Source organism: Aotus nancymaae, unplaced genomic scaffold, assembly GCF_030222135.1.
Source record: "Aotus nancymaae isolate 86718 unplaced genomic scaffold, 86718_ANA_hifiasm-v0.15.2.pri h1tg000036l, whole genome shotgun sequence".
Lineage (NCBI taxonomy): Eukaryota > Metazoa > Chordata > Mammalia > Primates > Aotidae > Aotus > Aotus nancymaae.
The window spans coordinates 25266347-25279646 of NW_026988450.1; positions in this window are offsets into that span (position 1 = coordinate 25266347).

The window sequence follows — 13300 nt, forward strand, 5'->3', positions numbered from 1 at the left end:
ATCGCAGTTCCTAAGAAAGAAGAGAAATGTAAACATTTGGAAAACATACTTGGGGAAATAATTGAGGAAAACTTCTCTGCCCTTGCTAGAGACCTAGACATCCAAATACAAGAAGCAGAAAGAACACCTGGGAGATTTATCACAAAAAGATCATTGCCTAGGCACAATGTCATCAGGTTATCTGAAGTTAAGACGAAGGAAAATGTGAGACAAAAGCACCAGGTAACCTGCAAAGGGAAACTTAACAGATTAACTGCAGATTTTTCAACCGAAACCCTACAAGCGAGAAGGGATTGGAGCCCTGTCTTCACTCTCCCCAAACAAAGCAATTGTCAGCCAATAATTTTGTATTAAGTGAAACTAAGCTTCATATATGAAGGAAAGATACTGTCTCTTTCAGACAAAATAATGTTGAGATAATTTGCCACTGCCAAGCCACCACTACAAGAAGTGATAAAAGGAACCCTAAATCTTGAAACAAATCCTAGAAACACATCAAAACAGAACCTCTTTAAATCATAAATCTTACAGGACCTAGAAAAACAAAAATACAATTTAGAAAACAAAAACAAAAAAAGTTTTTAGGCAACAAATAGTACAATTAATGGAATGGTACCTCACATCACAATACCAACATTGGCCTAAATCCTCCACTTTAATGATACAGAATTGCAGAATGGATAAGAATTCACCAATTTGTGTAAAAGATTTTTTCTCCACATTCTCTCCAGCATCTGTTGCTTCCAGATTTTTTAATGGTTGCCATTCTAACTGGTGTGAGATGGTATCTCAATGTGGTTTTGATTTGCATTTCTCTAATGACCAGTGATAATCAACATTTTTTCTTATGTTCATTGGCCTCAGAACAGAAAATCAAACACTGCATGTTCTCACTCATAGGCAGGTGTTAAAAAATGAGAACACATGCACACAGGGAGGGGAGCATCACATACTGGGGTCTGTTTGGGGGTGCTGGGGAGACAGCAGGGAGTGGGGAGACAGTGTGGGGAGGGGACAGTGGGGTGTGGGGAGGTTGGGGAGAGATAACATGGGGAGAAATGTCAGATATAGATGACAGGGGGATGGAGGCAGCAAACCACCTTGCCATGTATGTACCTATGCAACAGTCTTGCATGATCTTGCACCGATTCAGCTGCTGCTTTCAAAAGAATTACTTTACACATAAAGACTCACAGAAACTTAGGGTGGAAAAAGCCATTTCAGGCAAATGAAGGGCAAAATTTCTTACATCAGACAAAACAAACTTTAAAGCAACAGCAATTAAAAAAGGAAAAGAGAGAAATCATATAATGGTAAAAGGTCTTGTCCAACAGGAAAATATCACTATCCTAAAAAATATATGCACCTAACACCGGCACTCCCAAATTTATAAAACGATAACTAATATTACTGAAATGAGATAGACGACAACACAGCAATAGTGGGGGACTTCAGTACTAGACAGGTCATCAAGGCAGAACGTGATCAAAGAAACAATAGATTTGAACTATACCCTGGAACAAATGGACTTAACAATTATAAACAGAATATTCCATCCACCAACCACAGAATATACTTTCTATTCAACAGTGCATGGAACTTCCTCCAAGATTGATTATATCATAGGCCGCAAAATGAGCCTCAATAAATTTAAGAAAATTGAAATTATACCAAGCACTTTCTGAGGTCACAGTGGAATAAACTGGAAATCAAACTCCAAAAGGAACCTTCAAAACCATGCAAACACATGGAAATGAAATAACCTGATCCTGAATGATCATTGGGTCAAAAATGAAATCAAGATGAAAATTTAAAAAATCTTTGAACTGAATGAAAATAGTGATACAATCTATCAAAACCTCTGGTGTGAGAAAACATTTGAAATGGTCCATTTTCAAGGCATGATAAATCTAAGTACTGGCAGCCAGCCTGCAGATGTAACAAACTGCATGGCTCACGCACCTAGAAGGTCCCAATAAGCAAACAATATAGAGGAGGAGTCAGCCCATAAAAGGAAAGAAAGTGTTGTTATTGGAGAATCGAAACTTAAGCGGAGAAGGGGACTGGGATATATAAGGGGAATAATGAAACTTAGGCAACAATCAAGAAAATTGTAACCTCATAGTACTCAACCAGTGAGGAACTCGGGGAGGGACTTGTGTGCTAGGAGATAAATTACCTGCTGTAAGTGCCAGGTGTGCCTGCTTACCAGACACCTGATCCTGCAAGGTCACCATTAAAAGTCTCACTCCTCTGTTCTTCACATCTCTGAGTCTGTTCTTTGGGTTTGGATGAGTGAATGTGTGTTTCTCACAAACCCGGGGTCCTTTCTGGGATCTCTGTGCCTGTGTGGAGTGGGACTCTGGCTAAGAGGGGAGATTGTCCCACCTGGATTTAGGTGGCCCACTGTGTCCTGGTGTCCCAGCTCCCCACAGAGGCCACAGACAAACCCAAGACTGTTATTCAGGAGGCAACAGAGGTGATACAGGGAGAAAAGCAGGCACCACAGCAACCAGGCAAACTTGTGCATGAGCCAAGGTGGGAAAATTAAACCGTAAGTATTTCCTTGGTGGCTGGGCATTTTCAGAGGTCAAGTGTGTGTGACTGAGGCATATCCTAGATACCACACAAGTGCGGAGTTCCGCAATCCTGGTTTTGTTCTCCCGCGAGGGAAATGGTCAAAGGTCGAATTGATTCTTTGGGTGTGCAAGAAACCTCCAGTGGGGAGGGTTGAATAGATGGGAAAAAGCTCAGACACAGAGACTGACCAAAAATGGGAAACAGAAATTCTAGGCCTAGAGGACAAAGGAAAGAGGTTGCCAAAAATGCTCCCTCTGATATTCCCCCAGATAGTCCTTTGGGGAGAATGCTTCAGGTTTGGAGAGACAACCCCTCCAACCAGGGACCAGGCAAAAGAAAAGATGATAAACTACTGTTGTTTTATCTGGCCCAAAGACGCCATTCATAAGCCTTCAGTCTTTTGGCCTAAGTTTGACTCAGATAAAGATTGGATTGGATGTGCCAAGCTTTAATCCTCTATGTGAATGATAAAACCTCAACCTCATAGGAAGAGATAGATTGCACTCTCTGCTGGATCAAGGAATCAGCTCCCATATATCCTCTCAAAGAAGAAGAAGGTGAGCCTAGTAGAAAGCCCTTGCCCAGTGAAAAGCCCTGAGTCTCCTCCATGCAAGTCACCAAATAGGGGACAGGAAGACCAAGAGCAAGGGGCAGCAGGAGGGCTAGAGAAAGAAAGACCTGGAGACCGTGGGGGAGGCAAACCAACTGCTCCTTTAAATCCTTATCCAAATTTAAGAAAATAATTACAACAGTGTAAGAGGAATATTGAATAGCCGTAATTAAAAAATCAAAAAATAATAGATGTTGGCATGGATGTGGTGAAAACAGAACACTCCTACACTGCTGGTGGGAGTGTAAACTTGTACGACCACTATGGAAACAGTGTGGAAATTCCTTAAAGAACTAAAAGTAGAACTACCATTTGATCCAGCAATCTCACTACTGGGTATCTATGCAGAGGAAAAAAAAGGCATTGTAAGATACTGCAAACGAATGTTTATAGCATCACAATTTGCAATTGCAAAAACAGAGAACCAACCCAAATGCTCATCAATCAATGAGTGGATAAAAAACTGTGGGATATAGATATATGATATATGATATATCTGATATATATGATATATATATGATAGAATACTACTCAGTCATAAAAAGGAATAAATTAATGTCATTCACAGTGACCTGGATGAGATTGGAGACTACTATTCTAAGTGAAGTAACCCAGGAATGGTAAACCAAACATCATATGCAAAGGCATAAGAATGACACAATGGATTTTGGCGACTCAGGAGGAAAGCATGAGAAGGGAGTGAGGGATAAAAGACTACTAATAGGGTGCAGGGTATACTGCTCGAGTGGTGGGTGCACCAAAATCTCACAAATCACCACTAAAGAATTTACTCATGTAACCAAACACTACCTGTTCCCCATAAACTATAGAATTAAATATATATCGTATATATATGGGACCAAATCTAAATGCCCAGCAGCTAACAAATGGATAAAGAAAATGTGATCTATAGAGACCATAGAATACTACTCAGCCATAAAAAGGAACAAGATAATGGCATTTGCAACAACCTGGATGGAGCTGGAGACCATTATTCTAAGTGAGCAACTCAGAAATGGAGAACCAAATATTGCATATTCTCACTTACAGGTGAGAGCTAAGCTATGAGGATGCAACAATACAAGAATGAGGTAATAGACTCTGGGGCTTTGGAGGAAATGATGGGAGAGGGTGAGGAATAAGAGACTACTCATTGGGTACAGTGTACACTGCTCAGGTGATGAGTGGTCCAAAATCTCAGAAATCACTGAGGAACTTATCCATATAACCAAAAACCATCTGTCCCCCAAAACTATTGAATAAAAAAATAAATTTTAAATATATATATGCAAATAAATTGCACAATAATTCCATTACTTTGAAACTCTGATATGTTTAACTTAATCCTTCACATTTTGAAAAAATTTCCTTATCTGAAAGTTTTGCTGTTGATAGAACTGGCATCTTTTTATAGTCACAAAAATAGTTCTTAGTGGAGTATTACCATGAATATACTATATGCAAAATTAATTTTCAAATAATCAGAATGCAATACACATGCTTAATTTTTTATTCTTAATTCTTAATATTAGACTAATTTTGAGGCTTGGGATTGAGATATCCTTCCATATATGCATCATCCTTGGCCTGACAATTTCATGTTTACTCTTAAGCTTAGCTTAAGCTTCACCTCTTCTGGGACATCTTCTATAATCGCTTCATTCCTTGGCCCCAGAGGAAAGTCAGAATGTTTCCTCTTCATATCTTCACAGCATCTTCTAATTCTTCTAGTTGCTTTTATTAGAGCCTTCATCACTTGCATTGTACTTGTTTGTTTACGTGTGTATCTACATGACAAGTTGGATTTCTTTTGGAAAATTATGCTTTCTTTTACTCATCTTTTATCTACAGTATCTGGCACAAATAAATAATGAATAGAGTATGCAAATAAACAGAACACTGATTCGCTAGTACCAGCAGAACTTGCAATTCGTAATGATTGAGGACAACCTAAGGTTTAACAGACCCAGATTTAAAATTGCTGCTGACATTTGATAACTTTGATGACTCTAAACCCCACATACATCTTTGGGAAATGGAGATAATACATTTGTGAGACAGCCTTTACAAAAGGTTGTGAAAATTAGGAAATGAACAAAAAGCTAAATGAGTACCGTGTCAAGCACATAGTACGCTATACAGAAAGGATTTGGTGGGGTTTCTTGGAGGGGAAGGGCTGCTATTGTTATTCCATCCCTAGACATAACTGAGGCTGAGATACGAAATCACTCAATCAATACTTATTATATTTCTACTATGTCTCAGAAGTAGGTGTCATGTTTGAAAAGGATGCAGAAAGTCAAAGCCTAGAACAAGTTGTCCATCAAAGGAGATTAAATCACAGAAGCAAACCGCAATCCGAGAAAGCAGGTTAGCTAAAAAGTGAGAAGGGTGAAAGTGGGAAAATGAAATTTGGGCCTAGAGTAATATAGGATTCATGTGATACACTGGGTAGTGATTGTTCGCTTGCTTGCCTGGATATTTTTAACCATAGTTGTTGGTTGGGATTTGTGAGATTATGTCTACGTACTACACATTCATTTAAAAAGGTTGAAACGGAACAATATATATAGGTTTATTTTCTTAATCCAAATAAAATGTTTGAATATATTCAATTCACCTTTCCAGTGCTCAGAATCCCTCATCAGTCCATTAGTCAACAAAATGGGCTGAGCACAGTGGTGCACACCTGCTTTGAGAGGCCATGACAGGAGAAGAGTTTGAGCCCAGGAGTTGAAGCCCAGCCAGGGCAACATAGTGAGAGTTCATCTCTACAAGAAGTTTTTAAAAATTAGCCAGGCATAGTGGTGCATGCCTATGGTCCCAGCTACTTGGTAGGCAGAGGTGGGAGAATCACTTGAGCCTCAGAGTTTGAGGCTGTAGTGAGCCATGATCATGCCACTGCACTCCAGCCTGGGCAACAGAGCAAGATCCTGTCTTAAAAAATAAAAAACAATTTAAAAAAATTTTTAAAAAGTATTAATTGCCTAATATATCCTCAGCCCATGCTGGTGCTCTAGAAGTCTAATAGACACCACTGGGGTCTTTCATGTGATCGAGTGAATAAGACCACTTTACCAATGAAACAGACATCAAAGGTCTAAATTTGACAGTAGAATTTCAATTTTTCTTATTATTTTCTAAACAGCTTGAGTTAGAACCTTTCTTAAATGCATTGAACAGTTTCATGCCTTCATAAACAGAAAATATTTAATATAAGTAGAATGTTTTCTAATAATCAGATTATCAACATCATTCACTGTTTCCTGATATAATTATGGTTCTCAGGTTTCTTGATGGTGGAAACGAAACTTACTCATTTTAATTTTTAAAGATATATAGATATTGAAAAAAGTTTAAAGAATAAATAATATATCCTCTTTAAAGATATTATTCTTTAATAATATCTTCTTTAAAGGGTGCTAGGGAGCTTTCTGAGCTCTGGAATCTTTCTTTCTTTCTTTCTTTCATTTTTCTTTCTTTCTTTCTCTTCCTTCCTTCCTTTCCTCCCTCCCTCCCTCTCTCCCTCTTTCTTTCTTTCTTTTTCTTTCTCTCTCCTTCTTTCTTTCTTTTGCTTTCTAGGTGTCAGCTCTAGTTTTACAGTATGTGTCAGTTTATCTTTCATCCAAGTCCCTTTTCCAAGTTTTGATTCTAACTTTTTGCATACTAGGAGACTAGACAAATGCATTTATTAAAATTTTGCCTAAATTATGAATGAATAGGTTCATACATTTCTAGTAAGTAGCATTTATAAACATTAGGTTACTGATGCTATTTTGAGTTTCTGAGTTTTTTTTTTCTTTTGGTTTCTTATTATTTGTTTTCCAAATATTTGAGATTGTCAGATAAATTTCATGACTGAAAGTGACATGTATACAATTAAACTGTATGAGTAAGTGTAACACTATTTGGTATAAGCTCTGTAATTCAATGGATTCCAAAAATAGAATAGTGAGGGAAAATATTCAGAGTCAACAGTTATTACTCTCTATTACATTTCCTTTATTTTTCTAGGTACTAGAGAAAGCCTGAATACATACTTTATGAAAAGAAATGCATGGAGTATAAAATTGTAGTCAGACTGAACTGCATGTACAAAGGCACAGATTCAGGGAAGGAAAAATTTGGTGAACTTATGCAATGGTAAGAAATTTGGTTTGGTTGAAATTGAGGTTACATGTAGGGCAAAAGAAGTTAAGGGAAGACATAAGATGATGGCGGTAGGATGGAATAAAACGGCCAAGGACATGGAATACCCTGCTTGATTATAGGTGTTATTCGTCAGAGCAATTACTTTTAACTATTGGTGTTCTCCAAAATCACCTGATGAGTTTGTTAGAAATATTACCTGTTATTTTGCTATGAATCCTCCATTGTAAGAACCACTGCTTTAGAGAATAAGAAACCAGTTAAGGTTTAAGAGCAAGAGACTGATGTAATTAAAGCTTTGCTTCTTTGTTTGCCTTAGGAAAATCACTGTCTAGGGATGGTGGCTCACACCTGTAACCCCAGCACTTTGGGAGGCCAAGACAGGAGAATTGCTGGAGCCCACGAGTTAGAGACCAGCCTGGACAACACAGCGAGACTCCATTTCTAAAAAAAATAAAAATCAGCAGGGCGTGGTTTTGTACTTCTGTAGTCCCATCTCCCTGGGAGGGTGAGGTAGAAAGATCACTGGCACCCAGGAAGTTGAGGCTGCAGTGAGCCATGATAGTGACACCGCACTCCAGGCTAGGTGACAGAGCAAGCCCTTATCTCAACTCCTACCCCACCCCAGCCCCCCAAAAGAGAAAATAACTGAAAGTATAATGGAAAAGAGAAAAACTGAAGAAAAATAATTTAGTAGTAGGTATGCAAAAGTCATCATATCTACAGAAGGACGAACTACTATACTTTGATCTGATTAAATAGTCTGAAGTATACATAAGATAGAAGAAGAAAGCATAACTTAAAATTTTAAGAAATAAATGCCTAAGAAACGACCACATAATGAAATCTGAATTAGCTATTGTGTATGAGTGTTACCTCTAAAGTACAATGTTTTTATTATCTATTATATAAACTACATAAGTTTTGTTATTAACTGATATTTGAGGTTAGTACAGGTGATGAAATAATAAAATAATATAGGATTTTTTTATTATCAAAGTAATCCACTTAATTTTTAAAATTATGAAGTATCAAAACCTAAACAAAATTTCCTATGAACTTATTAAAAAGGTGGAAAAGTTACAGTTTTGAAAAAAATTTGCAGTTCTTTTGAGGGAGAAATGCAAACTCTCTTCCAATGTTCTGCAATTCACTGCTAGGACTGAGAGCAGACATCAGAGAAAACAAGTACTCTATTTCTTTCCATGTGAAGAAGTTACCTATTATTATTTTACTCATTCATGAATTCCTTCAGCTGCAACTTATTGAGGAGTTACTATATGATAGATATTTCACTAAGTGCACAGATTCAATGTGCACAAAACTAGATATATGTGCTATCCTCCAGAGTTTGCTCTCCCCAGCTAGAGATGTAATTAAAGGGAGAGAAACTGTGGTTAAAGGCTAAGAAGAGGTGCTTACCAACAACTGGCCTAGTCAAACTGATATAATGTCTTGGTGTTCTAAATTTCCAGTAAGAAGAAAGAAGATACATTTATAAATGAGTGGTATGTTCATATTAAAGGGAAAATGAAGTATTTGCAAAGAATTTGGAATCAGAAATCCTTCATGTGAATATATCATGGTCTTCCACTGTTTCGTTACATAACATTAGTCAACATACTTGACTCTCATATTTACTTATGTGTAAAGTGAGTACAAATACAAAATTTCAAAAAAGACTGCCAGCCTATTGCAGATAGATAAAATGAAATAAGTACATGAAACAAAGTGGAACATGAATAAAGTGTGGAATAAAGCACATGAAATCATTTTGTAAATTGTAAAGGACTCTGGGGATATTATATGACATAAACAAAGTATCATATGAAGAACCACTTAAGCTCTATTTGAGCTTAGTCTATGAATACTCATTAGCAATGATCTGTTTGAAATGTTTATTAGAACAAGAAGTGCAGGTCTGTAAATTGCCTATCATTTTGGGTCGTTTAAGTATAAGACTAAAATTATCAATTGTTAAAAGACTAAAGTCTGCCAAATGGCTGTAGTTTCAGAGCTGATTTTTTGGTTGTTGTTAAAATTTATCCTATCTGTTAACTTGTCATTGGGCAATTTTAAGGAACTATGCAGTTTAAAGTTTCTATCCAAATAAACCTATCTTTAATGCCGTTGCATCTCCATACACTAAGTTATGGAGATAAACTCAGGTTTCCCAAAAATGTTTCCTAACTAAAACAAAAATACTCAGGCTTTCCAACTTTCATAAAATGGGTCAAAATTGAATTTCAAGAGTGAGATGTTTCCTTAATGTTTCCTTAAATGAACTGTTGACAAGTCTTTGGAACATTGCTGTATTAAATTTGGCTTCCCTCACAATAAGACTTCTTCTGTACAGATTGTTAAATCTAGTCACCACATAACCATAGATCCAGAATTTTCATTTTTGTTCCAAAATGTCACTGGAAGGGATTTTGCCCTTGCAAACTGCATAAAATTTACAGTAGAGTATTTGTAAAAGCAGAATGCTGAAATAGATCTGCTTTGATTCCTTGGTAAAGAGAAAAGAAGGGCAAGAAGCTTCAGCTTCTGTTTACCCTGGCATTAACTCAAGATAAGCCTTAAAATTACTTTTTGGTGTACAAACAGTGTGGTTTCCCCATCAAAAGGTTATTTGTTATAAAAGGGCTTTATTCTGTAAGTTATTGGGTACATTCACTTTTTAATTAGAGCTGCCAAACTCTGGGCCAGTGTGAGGTCAAAATCATGTCTTTTTATGATGCTCTTTTTTCTGATTATAAAAGTAATAATAAAACAATAGGACCAATTATTCCCCCCAGAGGATTCTCTCAAGTTAACTGCATCATGAAAAAACTAACCATAAACAGATGCTCTGATTTTGCCCTTTTAAAAAAACAATGTCTCGAAAGCTTTTTCAAACACTACGATGCTGTACAAAGATACTGTTTGGGGTAAAAATGGAATTGTTTTGTTATTATTCTTTATATTTATCTGCCACTAAATGAATGAATAAATGAATGAATGAATGAAAGAAGGAAGGAATGAATAACTAAATGAGTTTTCACATGAGCCAGATTGTTTTGTTCTCTCTTGCCCTGACAAATGGCCAGGCAACAAAAAACAGGGGCAATCCAATACAAACGTTATGCTGCTTCAGTGTTTATTGCTGAGAGTTGTGCAACAATATTAAGAAGAGAGTGCTTCTGCATGACAATTTTTACCACTTAAGTCTTAATAATGAAACATTTATAGTCGACTCGAGATATAAAATCAATATATATGTTTCCACTACAGATTTTTGTTTTCCTAGTCTGCATACCTATTTAATTTTTTAATTTCTTACTTCATAGGAGAGGGTGAACAGATCCTAATATAAAGTAGTTGTTGCTCAACTTTGAGTCTCACATTTACCTTTTTAGATATACTTTCGTTTGAAAAATGAAAGTTTTGAACACTGGTCAATGTTGAAGGAGGAAATCATCTGCAGTTCACAAACCTTTCCACTGCAAAGCCAGAGCAAAGGTTAAGGGTCTCAGCATAGGGTTTTCCTATAAAAGTCACAGGAAGAAGTAAAAAAAAATCAGTGTAATTCACAGGAAAAAGACCAAGCTTTGGCATTGGGACGGAGTTGGAAAAGATCTGAAGAAGAGGAAAACCGTGAGGCAGAAACAACTTCCCTTTTACTCAACCACTCAGGTCAACCCTAAAAGAGGAGCTAGGATGTTCTGAAAAGACGTGATAGAACACAAGGAGGAGGTTTGGAAAGCTCAGAGGAGACTATACCATAGCAAGCAATGTAACATCAGGGTTCCCCTGAAACAGAGCATGAGTAGAGGTTTCGAGTCATGAAGCAGTGCGGGCCAGTGCCTGTGACGTTCGTGGCACACACAGGGGCTTTTGATGGCTAAGAGGAGGATCTATGAAAAGCTGGTTTTCAAAGTGGCAGTATTACAGGACACCCAGCGACACGAAGCCCCCAGGGACATCTCCATGGAGATAGCATGGACTCAGAAAACTGTGGGCAAAATAAAGGTCCTTTCCTCCCACCACGAGGTTAGGGACTCTTTGCCCTGCATCGTTATCATACCTCCTGGGGAAAGAAAAGGGGAAGAGAAAACTCTTCTTGAGAAGTTTGACGTGATTATCTAAGAGACATAAATGACTGGAATAAGTGTTGGCTTATCAAGATTGAAGTTTTATTTTCCATTTCTCTTTTATCTTCTCCTTAGTCACTGAGAAACGGTGCTTGAGATGAAGATGTTATCAATTCTAGAAAATGTATCATGCCACAGGTTAGACATATCTGAGTTGTAGTGGGTAAATTCCGAGTGTATAAAGTGGTATTACCTAGAGATTCCAAAGCACTCCCCCAAGCTCTGTTTCCATACTTTCCTGTGGGACTTTAGCAAGGTGGTATTAACTTTCCCATGCTTAAATTGAATTTTTGGAAGAAAAAGGAAACTTGTTTATTCTGAGTAAAATCTCATAGTTGTGAGCTTACACAACTATACTCTCCCACAAAAGAAAGAATAAGGGCCAATTGTAATCATTTTAGTATCATTGGTTATGATTTCAAATACAATTTTATAAAAATACAAAGCTATACTCAAAGCCATGTATCCAAAGCAAACTATAGCTCAGAAAAATTATAACATACTGAATGCTATTTTTCAAAAATAACATTTTCTAAATTGTACTAAATTAATATACATTATACAAATATTTCTAAGTATTTATTACATTGAATGGTAATACTTGATAGAGTTCAATTCTCTTATTTTAGTGATTTCCTTTTTTTTTTTTTTTTTTTTTTGAGACAGTCTCACTCTGTCACCCAGACTAGAGTGCAGCGGCATGATCTTGGCTCACTGCAACCTCCGCCTCCGCGGTTCAAGCAGTTCTCATGCCTCAGACTCCTGTGTAGCTGGGACTAAAGGTACACACCACCATGTCCGGCTAATTTTTATATTTTGGTAGAGACGGGGTTTCACCATGTTGGCCAGGCTGGTCTCGAACTCCTGATCCACGTGCCTCGGCTACCCAAAGTGCTTGGATTACAAGTGAGAGCCACTGTGGTTGGCCTTATTTTAGTTATTTTCTATAGTAGTATAAAGCTAATTTTTTTAAAATTGTATTTTAGAGAAAAATAAGTTGTTAAAATTTAATCATGAAGAAATGTTTTAGACTTTCTCCTATTTTGCCTACTTTTCCTTATGAATGTGCTGAAGGAATGAAAGCAGAATAAAAAGCGTCATATTTGTGGACAAACAGAATAATAGACACTGGAAACTTGAAAATGTGGGAGGTGCAAGGGGGTACAGGATGTGAAATTACCTAATGAGTACAATATGCACTATTCAGGTGACGGTTACACTCAAAGGCCAGGCTTCACCACTGTGCTACTGCTTCACGAATCCACATAACAGACTTGGACTTGTACCAACAAAATTATAAAAATACATAATAAATAACAAAAAAGCAAAAATGTCCATGTTTGGATAAATATAATTTCCTGAGTAATTCAAAGAGTTAACATCTTGGATTTTATTTATAAAATAGTTTTACAGGCAGTTTTGATGTCCTTTTCCAATGCTGAATTGAATTAGCTGAAAAACGCACTTGGACTTGACTTTGACAGTGAAAACGAGCCCAAAAAGAGGGTGAATGCACATCTTTTAAATCTCAGTTACCTAATCCATTAGATTAGGAGTTTGGACCAAATATAGCTAAATATTTAATGTTCTAAAGTTCCCTTATTTGGAGATCTTCAAAATTCATCTATATTAGTCTTCATTGCTTAAACTAAATCATAAGAAACAGTTACACACAAACATTTGTCATAACATTTATATCTATTATATTATTATACTTCAGTTGTTTCAAAGTTCAATCAAAACTATGTAAGGAATTGCTTACATTTTTAGTTCCGCAGAGTGGGGAGAAAAATACTAAACAAAACTTCACTATCAAGAAAGGGCTCAT